This window comes from Protopterus annectens, chromosome 2.part2 (assembly GCF_019279795.1).
Source record: "Protopterus annectens isolate FY-2018-M chromosome 2.part2, PAN1.0, whole genome shotgun sequence".
NCBI classification, from domain to species: domain Eukaryota; kingdom Metazoa; phylum Chordata; order Ceratodontiformes; family Protopteridae; genus Protopterus; species Protopterus annectens.
In genome coordinates this window covers 1,104,294,716-1,104,306,121 of record NC_056730.1, presented here as the reverse complement: position 1 = coordinate 1,104,306,121, position 11,406 = coordinate 1,104,294,716, and the positions used below count along the sequence as shown (strand labels likewise).

Sequence of the window (11,406 nt, the reverse complement as noted above, 5' to 3'; positions counted from 1 at the left end):
ACAGCTGGTAATAACTGGTAACAAATTAAGTAATATAGGTACAGTAAACCATACGTCTGGGTTGTATGTCCCTGCGTTGTAGGAGTTGGTAAATTTAGTGGCATCAGTAAATTCACTGTGTTTGTTCTGGTTCCACGATTTTGATTTGCCTTGGAAAGCCTAAAGATCCAGTAAATGCAAAACCTCGGTATTTCACTGTCATTTTTAGATAGTGTTAGTACGTATTTAATAACATAGAAGCTTTCAACCTTCTAGACCCAAAATGTGGAACATTGACACCCATAACGAGGAATTAAGTAGACAAAACGTAGAGCACATGTTAGCAGCTTTCTAGCAATATCAATTAAAATTCTAAAATGTTCTTTTTGATAATTAGAACTTGAGAAACGTAAAGGACCTTTAAATATTTTATAGGCACTTTTTGAAAATACCCGTTTATCACTCCTTCGGTAGCTCAGTTGGTAGAGCGGAGGACTGTAGATGATGGTGCTATAGAAATCCTTAGGTCACTGGTTCGATTCCGGTCCGAAGGAAATTACTTTTTATTTTCTTAAAATTTATAAACTCTTCTCTTCGATTTCGTAGGTTGCTTTTTCATGTATGAATCATGCTTTAGAAAGTATTAGAAGTTATCTGTGCTATTTTCTGGATTGATTTTCATTTTGAAGTCATCCTTTTAGATGAATATTTTGATTAAAGTAAACCACTTTATTCCTGTTATGAACTGAAAGCATGACGCCCCTGGGATCCTTCCGGTGTTCTCGGTGGACAGGGGAAACAGATGCTGACTTTGAAGGAACATGGCCATGGGTGAAATTCTTGGCTACACTTGTAAGGACCTCCCAGCCAATAGCCTAGCATCGTCCTATGAACCTATGACGCGCTTCAAAATACAATGTAAATATTTTACATAACTACTTGGAAGATTCTGATACAACAGTTTCGAATATGATATACATATACAGTCGCTGTATTAGAAAGTACTTAAATGCAAAGACCTAGCTGTGTAAAACGCAGTAAACGGAAAAGCAATTTAAACTTAAATACATTTTTATGCGAATACAAGCATGGTCTGACTTAATAAAACACAAATATTTTCTGATTTGCACACAAACATAATTCATTCTGGGTATGTTCAACTGAAAATGAACAGTTAATTAGTTTGCAGCGAATTCAACGTCATTTAGAAATATTCAAGTTTACTAAATCCATTTCAAATGGTGTACTAAAGGAGACGATAGTCTCAAACGCTAGTGGCATAAACAATTAACAGATTAAAAATGTAAAGATTTTCAGTATTTCTAAACTGTGCTTTGTGCTGACATCTTTCTATAACGGCCAGCTAGGGGTGCAAATGAATATATATATATATATATATATATATATATATATATATGTATGTATGTATGTAGCATAAAAACGGGAAAAGGAAGGTACAAAGAAAAAGTGTTATTTGCAAAACATTTAACATTAAAATTATATAGTGTACAAAGAGAACGTCAGCAAACAAAAAAAATATATATATATTGCGACTTTAGTGCCATAGTGATGATTTCTGCAAGTTAAACCTTGAAAGAATGTTTATGAAGTAAACCCCCTTTAGGTGCTTTATCAAAGAATTAGCTAAATAACCTAAATGTTTCTTTGCTAGCAATAAACAAAACAAAAAATGCCAAAAAGCAAATAAATCAGCACACATGCATAACGATCAAACTGAAAGCGTAATTAACAATTGCTATCGCTTGGCATTATGTGCAAGTAATGTGTCATAATTCAAAAATTTAAGTTACTACAAATTATAAACTCTAGTAAGCAGAGTCATTACATTACCATCCCTATGTAAAACTATATGCACTTCCTTCGGTAGCTCAGTTGGTAGAGCGGAGGACTGTAGATGGTACACATGTAGAAATCCTTAGGTCACTGGTTCAATTCCGGTCCGAAGGAAAGGTTTTTAGTTTGGTGCTTTATAGATTGTGATGTGTTAAGAAATGTAAATCAGTATCTACAAATATACTTTACCAAATTCTGAGACAATGGTAAAAGTGGGGTAGGGCCCACCTTGAGGTTCTATTCACTTTCAGTGACTAAATTGAACATTTTATTTCTTTTATAACTAATTCAGGGTTTTATACACACAGCATTTTACTGAAGAAAAAAAAATGTGCTGTCTGCTGCTTTAAATAGTCAATTGCACTGTTACATTGTATATGTAAGTTGTAGGTAGTTTGTATGGTCTTGTTACACTTGGGCTCCAAACCAGCCATTCTACATCAACAAGGTGTTTTTCTGCACCCTTTTGGCAGAAGTGTGCTGCTCTAACCTGTGTGAGTCGGGGATTGCTGGTAGAAGACTAATTGTGTACTTTCCTGGTTGGTAGTTAGCTTAAAACTGTTTTCTCTTTGCTCATATTTAAGCCTCATGCTTGTGAGTGCTGCTCTTTGCACAGCAGCAGTTAACAGTGCCCTGTATAAATGCAAAAGCTTAGAAGCTCAGTTTTCCCTAAGCAGCTGCCAATGAAAACCTTTCAAGCTTTTCTGCTGCTCTAGGAGCAACTTCGTTGTGCACTGAGCAGTATTACCTTATTGATCAACCTTAGCCCACACAAAGTATAGGTCCCTCTTGTAGCCTCTGTGCTACCAGCACAGTCATGTCAAATTAACCCATTCCCTTCCCACATAAAACACAGTAAGAGACTGCTATCATGGACGGGCAGTTTCCCATCATCTCTCTAGCCATCCTGATAAACATGGGCATCCTGAGGGAATGCAGCAATTGTCTCATGTATACTGACAACCACTTACTCCTGAAACAAATACTTTATGTGAGAAATGTAGTTATACTATGAGATTGGAGGCAAGAATCTCCCACATAATGTCAAATTGAATGCCAAACAGGTTGTGAACACACATACACACACTTCCCACACTATATAAGGACAGGACACATAAACCCACATAAGCGGATGTACCCACTAGTAACTTACCAAAAGATCAGAGGCCTCCCAAACAGAAACAACTTGCATACATATCAATGCAAAAAAGAACCACAACACACACAAACACACACACACACACACACACACACACACACACACACACACACACACACACACACACACACACACCAAGTGTCTGAACAAATAAGCCCATAAGGCGTAACACCACAAAACCTAATGTATTGGTCATAGGTGATTCTATTGTGAAACACATGGATGTTCCCCTCACCAGGCTGTACACGGAGCATGTTATGGTTAACTGCCTGTCAGATACCACAATCAGTCAAGTCACTCAAGCACAAGTACCATTATGACTTTGTCATAGTTCATGTGGGGTAAATGACTTCTGAAGTAACTCACTGGACAATATGAAGAGAAACACGACTTTGCTCTCAGATTGTGTCACAGGCAGGTATAAGCCTAGCCTTTAGCCACATTCTACCTTCTCCATGGATGATGCCACAGTACAAACAAAAATGATTGATTTTAACAGTTGGCTTAGCTTGCAGTGGCAGGTCAAGGGGATACAATATCTGTTAGCCTGGAAAGACATGGTTGACTGGCCACTCTGTTTTGCCAGAGATGCTCTGCTCCTGACTTCTCTAGGCTTTTGGATACTGGCAAAGGCATTAGCTATGTCTATTGTGCCATTTTTAGACAGTGTCAAAATAACCAACATGCCAACATAACAAAATCCTCTGTATTTAAACTGAAGGTACTGCTGCTTAATGCTAGGAGTCTAAACAAGTAACTGCACTCCTTGGAAGCACTCCTCACTTTGGAAGATGCTGATGTCTGTTCAGTCACTGAGACACGGTTCAAAGACATGGAAAACACCCTGTCCGTGCAGGGCAACAATGCCTTCCATACATTCAGACCACAAACTGAGTGTGAAAGAACCAAAGGAGGAGGTGTATCCATCTTCAATAAAGATAAACACACCTCGAGTGGTCAAGCAGTATGACTCTCTTGAGCTACTCCATATGGAATTAAGTATAGGCAAAGCCCCCTACCACATCATAGCTATCTATAGGTCCCCCACCATGAAACAGGAAAAGCATACTTCATGCCTGGACTTAGGATCATAGGAAGTTACTAGGCTGTTGTCCCTGAGGCCCTTACAAGCCTAGCCAAGAATTTAACCCATGTTCCAGCAAATCAGTACCCTATGCCACTGTCCAGCAGAGAGACACGTGGAATTCCAGAGTGTATTTTCTGTTCCCTATCCAGTTATCCAGGTTGTGCTTAAAAAGGTTTAATGAGGTACTCTGCTTTACGTGGAGAGGAAGTCTATTCCACAAAACGGGGAGTCTCTGGGACACAAATCTGTCCTGCCAGTGAGTCCTATTGATGTCACAGACCAGGTTGAGGTCACGCATGTGGGTTACTCGAGTGGAGCTTGGCTTGCGAATATGCAGCAGTCCCATCAGGGCAGGGTCTGAGATTGCTTTGTATGCCAGACAGAGGTTACCTCTGAGGAATCTGTAGGAGACTGCGTAGAGGGACAGGGCTTTCAGCCTATCTGTGTAGGGTAGATGTTCGAGACCCTGGATTCTCTGGGCGAGGAACCTCTGTGGTCTCTCCAGTTGTGGCATGTGCTTTGTGAGGTACATGCCGACCACCTTGTACCTGGATGAGATACCCTTACTAATGAGGTGGGCCATGTAGAAAGCTTTTTGTACAATGGAGACAATATGGTGGTCAAAAGTCAGTTTGCTATCAACCTGGGTGCCCAAGTCCCTCATGAATGATTGCGTGCTTAGTACCTTATTATCAATTTGATAATTTGTAGGGATGTCACTCTCCCTAAAAAGGATGATGATGATGCATTTTTTGGAGTCACTTGTCATACAGCCCAGCACCATACTTATGTGGATTTTAATTATATTACCATCGACTGAGAAACATACATAACCACAAACATGCTGGCTCAGGTGTTCTTGGACTTTGTCATTGCAAATGCTCTGAAACAGCTAGTCATCACACCCACAAGAGGCTCAAATGTCCTGGACAGAGTACTCAGTAACATGGGAGAGCATTGCACCCCCCCCACCATTTGATGTCCATCCTGGTAAGATTGGACCATAAATCAACATTGTTCTATGTAATTATAAGACCAGATACCCCATCAAGCTCAAACAAAGCTTAAGAATTTTTCAGAGACATATTACCTCCTACTAAATGATGTTATAAGAAGTTTCAAAGCTGCTTCAAATGCAGATAACATGGACTTCTATGTAGAGATTTACATGTGTATGGCCACATAAGCAGTTGTATAGAATTGGCTGCACCTGACCAGATTAAAAACAGGTCTTGTCGAAAAAACAAACCACCCTGTTGGAACCCTAGTCGAAACAGGCTGTACAACAAGAAAAAGAAACTAATGTCCAAGACCATGAAGGAACTGGCTCAGCAGAGGAAAAAATCCCTCTCTAGCTTAAACAAACAAATTAGATATCTTCTCAAGTTCTCCAAAGCTAATTACAAAGCAAAAACAACCTCCCTAATTAAGGACAATCACAAGGCATTCTTTAACTATGTCCAAAATCTAAAAAGGAATACCCAGCTGTGCACTGAACTGGTTGTGGATGGCACCACCCATACTCAGCTGGAGGGAATCATCAACCTGCTAGGTGACAGATTTGGAGCAAACTTCACCTCCCTCGTCCCATCCAGCCATCCCCAAAAGTATACCTATCACCATTCCTCAGTCTATTTTCTCAATAGAGCAAGTCATCCCGGCAATCTCCAAGGCTAAAAATGCAGCATATGTGGGACCAGACAAAATCCCAGTTGCCTTTTAAACAACTTAGAACATAACCTAGCAGAACCACTTGTATCCCAGTTTAACCACAGCATGTGAACTGGCAATGTTGAGGGCTTGCAGCAGAATGGAAGACAGCAACAATAGCCCCTCTGCACAAAGGGGGACCATCAAACAACCCTGGTAATTACAGGCCCATAAGCTTGACCATCCTCATCTGCAAGGCCATAGAAAAAATCCTTATGGACCTTATTAACAAGGACATAGGTAATCTCCAAACTCTGAACCCAACCCAGTTCGAATTTGTTAAAGGTAGATCATACCTGTTAAACATGGTTGACTTCTCTGAGAAAGACTCCATGGCCCTGGATGAGGGAAAGCCAGTGTATACTGCCTATCTTGACCTAGCCCATGCATTTGACACAATCCCCCACACAGATATTAAGAAACTCTCACAACTGGGAATTAACCCCTACATTACCAGATGGGTGGCCAACTTGCTCACCGACAGGATGCATACAGTCAAAGTGGGTGACTTTACCTCTAACAAAAGACCAGTCACCAGTGACATACAACAGGGTCCTGTGTTTGGCCCCCTACATTTTGGAATTTATTTCTCAGAAGTCCAAGCAAAGTTGGATGGCCTGTGGCTGACCAAGTTTGCTGATGATTGCAAATTGGGAGCAATCATTGAGTCCCCCAGTGATGTTAATATACTGAAGACAGTGTTAACACAGACAAATGATTGGTGCCAAAGCCTTGGATTAAAGCTAAATGCAAAAAAAAAATGCATTATTATTCCATTTGGGAAAGATGACATCCCTGGTAATTACATTATAGACAACACCCCCCTAAGCATAGACCCAGTGGTACAGGATCTGGGTACTCAGGCTGATAACAACCTGAACTTTGATCACCACATATCCACAGTAGTAAGAAAATCCTTCCATGTGGCACATCTTATAAGTAAAGGCATCGCATCTAGATCTAAGGATGTTATAATTCCATGATACTTGGCCCTCATCAGACCAATAACTGAGTACAATGTTCCCATTTGCATACACCTCACCAGACACCTGCAGCAATTGGAAAGACCACAGAGGTTTCTCAGCAAAAAATTACAGGGTACACAAAACAAGTCTTAAATGGAAAGACTGCAAGCCCTGTCACTGTATTCTCTTTCCTACAGGTTACTAAGGGGTGACCTGTGCCTGGCTTACAGGGCAGTTTCTGACCCGACCTTGATGGAAATACTACACATTTGTAAATCAAACTGCAGGAGGGTCACTCGCTCCAGGAATCTTAACCTAGCCTCTGACATAAACAGGTCATGCTGGAGAGACTGATACATCTCCCAGAGACAGCCACATCTCTGGAACAAGCTTGCAAGACACTTGAATCTGAGCCCCTCCCTGATCCTTTTCAAATGCAACCTAGATCAATGGATGGGTGACTGAAAATTCCCTCCTGGGGTGGTGCCCATGTCCCTTCTGGATAGAGGAGGTCAGTATTAACTATCATAGACCGTTACCTCTATGAACTTCACTCACCTAACCACCACCAATTTGGGCAACTTGGGATAAATATGTCTAAGTTTAGAAAGGCTCTAGGGTCATTAGCCGAATAACCTCCTATGAGCCTATAAACCTATGAAGATATAAATCCAGTAAAACATGAAATTTGTTGCTCAAGGGTTGTGACAGTATTGCTACTGAGGGTCTGATTGCATACCATAGATATGCTTTACCGAGGTCTATTCTGTTCGCTTTTATGACTGAACATTTCACTTTAAGTAATGGTTTGCTTAAGCTTTGAGCACTAACCAATACAAAGTGGCCCACTGTTGTTCATTTCTTAGAAGTACAGTCTCACAACAGATGAGGATCACGTGTTTATTAGGTAAGCTTCAGCTCTTATTTCTCTAACATGTTATGTCATACCCACCATAATAATCATAAGGCTGCATGTCCTATACATTCTTGAATTCTAAGAGTTTTAACCAAACTTTTTTATGATTGCTGTTCCAATAGAAACAGCACTGAAACATATTTAAAATTACAATCACATGGTCTAAAAATGTCCAATGACTGAAAACAATTAAGGCATTAAATTACCTAACTAACCCCCCACAAAAGAAAGGCAGCATTGTTAGTTATTTAAGGCTGTGTTCACACTGTGTTTAAAGGCTGCCTTTCTTTGGGGGGGAGGGGTAATTAGGTAATTTAATGTCTTAAGTAATACTTTTCAGTCAGTGGATATTTTTAGACCATGTGATTGTAATTGTGATTTTAAATATGTTTCAGTCCTGTTTCTATTTATTCTGAGGAAGTCATGGGATATAACCTGACGAAAGCTCTACAAAAATATCTTTCTCCTATCTCCCCTAATTGTCCAAGCATCAGTCCACAATTTTTGTGGTCTTATTCTAATGAATGATTAGAAAAATAGGCGAGGCCACCTCCACCAAGAGGCCAGTCACTAGTGAAGTCCCCCAGGGTTCAGTACTGGGCCTGCTCCTGTTTGGCATCTATTTCTCTGAACTAGAAGCAAATGCTGAAGGCTTATGGCTGACTAAGTTTGCAGATGATTGCATGCTGGGGGTTATGCTTGACTTGACTGCAGACACTTGCATTCTTTAAAAAGTCCTTTCTCTGACTACGAAATGGGACCAAAGCCATGGTCTTAAACTCAATGGTAAAAAATCCATTATTGTACCCTTTGGGAAGTCAGGCATCCTGGCTAATTACCATTTTGATAATACTCCCATAAGAGTTGACCCAGTGGTCAGGGATCTGGGTATGGACATAGACAGTACCCTAACCTATAACCACTACATGGCCACAGTGGTGAGGAACTCCTTTTATGTTGTGCAGCTTATGAGTAAGGGCATGGAATCTAGGTCCAAAGAAATCATTATCCCCCTATACTCTGCCCTTATTAAAACAATAATAAAGTACAATCCTCCCTACCTGACTAGGCATATGCAACAACTAAAGCGACCTCAGAGGTTCGTTCCTTTCAAAAAGAATACAAGGCATAGCACACCTCCCTTATGTAGAGCACCTTAAAGCCCTTTCCCTCTCCTCAGTCTCCTTTAGATTGCTGAGGGATGATCAATGCCCAGCTTATAAGACTTTCACAAACCCTACACTTATGAATCTTCTGCATATTTGTGTAAGTCAAAAGAAATACAAGGTTTAGGGACCTGAATTTTGGCTGTGACGTAAACAGAAAATGCAGCAGAGATAGATATGTGTCCCAGAGACAGTTCCTCTTATGGAACTAGCATCCCATCCATGTGTAGCTGAGTTTGTCTGTTATGTAAGTTCAGCCTAGACCAATGGATGGGGAACAGGAAATTTATACCGGATGCAGCATCCATGCCCTTATAGACAAATATAGCTTATAAATGCCTTGTCCTCAATGTCCTATTTGGATGCAGGACAGCATTATCTTTTGGGAAAACATGGCTAGGCTTAGAAAGCCCCCAGGTCATTAGCCTTGTAACAATCTGTGCAACTATGAATACTTATTTATTTATTGAAATGTGGTCTGACTTATGCTATGCACACACAATAAACTATAAATGGTTGTTTACTGTTCACATTATGCATAAAGACACAGCCCAGGTGGACAAGCATACAAATACACCCAAGCACATGTCTGCACATACAAACTGTATGTTTCATTCTGCTTTCACTAGGCCCAGAGGGGGATGGAGGAAAAAAAAGAATAACTTTATACTATACATTAAAAAGCTGAATGTAATGCTACAGCTGATATTTATGTGTCCACAGAAGAGGTTTGTTCTATTTGTAACAGGGTGTTCTAGTGAATGTTGAGTTTGGTGCTGTAACTTATACTGAACTTTTTCTTACTGTAACGATGTGTAGTGTTCACTGCTGGTTTACATATATTTAGTGGATATGGATTTGGACAATAACATATACTGAACATGTTGTTACTGCAACAGTGTGGTGTTCACTGCTGGTTTAAGTAGATCTAGTGGATATGGATTTGGACACTAACTTATACTGAGCATGTTCTTACTGTAACAATGTGTCGTGTTCACTGCTGGTTTATGTAGATCTAGTGGATATGGATTTGGACACTAACTTATATTGAACACGTTCTTACTGTAACAATGTGTCGTGTTCACTGCTGGTTTATGTAGATCTAGTGGATGTGGATTTGGACACTAACATATACTGAACATGTTCTTACTGTAACAGTGTGGTGTTCACTGCTGGTTTATGTAGATCTAGTGGATGTGGATTTGGACACTAACATATACTGAACATGTTCTTACTATAACAATGCGTAGGGTTCACTGCTGGTTTATGTAGATCTAGTGGATGTGGATTTGGACACTAACATATACTGAACATGTTCTTACTATAAGAATGCGTAGGGTTCACTGCTGGTCTATGTAGATCTAGTGGATGTGGATTTGGACACTTACATATACTGAACATGTTCTTCATGTATCAATGTGTAGTGTTCACTGCTGGTTTACGTAGATCTAGTGGATGTTGATTTGGACACTAACGTATACTGAACATGGCCTTGCTTAATAATATGTAGTATTCACTGATTGTTTACGTAGTTGTAGTAGACGGGGAATTAGGTACTGTAACTTATACCGAACATGTTCTTGCTGTAACGATGTGCAGTATTCACTGCTCAGTTACATAATTCCACACTTTGGTTAAAGTGCTAGAACTTTCTTTAACAGGGATTTGCTTTTATGCATGCAGTTCACTAACATTTGAAAATCTGTTATTTGATTTACAGACATCATGAAGCTACAAATTACATATTAAATATACTGACCCCCATATGCTGTTCACTAAGGTATTATGGTTTTTGCAAACAGTACTGCTATCGTAGAATGACTCCAATGTGCTAAATTCATAATACATAATAAATAATCCAGCAGCATTTCTTATCATTGAAATAGTGCTCATACATCCAGAGTCTACATTTGCACCATCACAAAATTTTCATCACCCTTACCGAGGATTTAGTTTTTCTTTTCTTTTCATTGAGTTTACCACTCTGGTGCTTCAAAATTCACCCACAGTTAGGTTGCACTTACCACCATTATGTTGTCTGCATGTTACACTGCACATGCAAAACATAATATAAGAAAGCTGAGCAAGATAGAGAGTGAGGTTCAGTACTTGTTAATGTTGTTTTGACTGTGCATAAAGGTGCACCTTGGGTGGGTCGGTCTATCTATCTATCTATCTATCTATCTATCTATCTATCTATCTATCTATCTATCTATCTATCTGTTTCTGTGCATGAAAATATTGCTTTTTATGCAGGCTATAAAACAATTGCTTTTGCTGTTAAAAGTTCTACCTCTGTCCTGTCGATCTTATTGCAATGAAACCCCCCAGCAGTGTACACCATATTATAGATTTTATCTGTCCTTAAAAAGGGATAAACACTCTTTATATTCTGCTGTTGATGTTACTTCTTATATATTCCCATATTCCAGTAGCTGTATTGCTGCTTTCTTGTACTGCTTGCTTATTGCAAGTTTAACTTGTGTGACTACTCTCAAATCTGTTTTCACTTGTGCACTCTTTTCTTCAATTTCTGCTTTGAAGATTCATGTTGGAATCATTATTTAGAG

The 11,406-nt window shown here is 39.6% G+C and overlaps 2 non-coding genes across 2 annotated transcripts; both read left to right on the top strand.

Annotated features, from left to right (window-relative positions):
• The first annotated feature begins 443 nt into the window (after positions 1-443).
• TRNAY-GUA lies at positions 444-533 on the top strand. The gene is given in 2 exon segments: positions 444-480; positions 498-533. It is a non-coding gene; the product is annotated as a tRNA-Tyr (tRNA).
• Positions 534-1,857: 1,324 nt separating this feature from the next.
• TRNAY-GUA lies at positions 1,858-1,947 on the top strand. The gene is given in 2 exon segments: positions 1,858-1,894; positions 1,912-1,947. It is a non-coding gene; the product is annotated as a tRNA-Tyr (tRNA).
• The last annotated feature ends 9,459 nt before the right edge of the window (positions 1,948-11,406 follow it).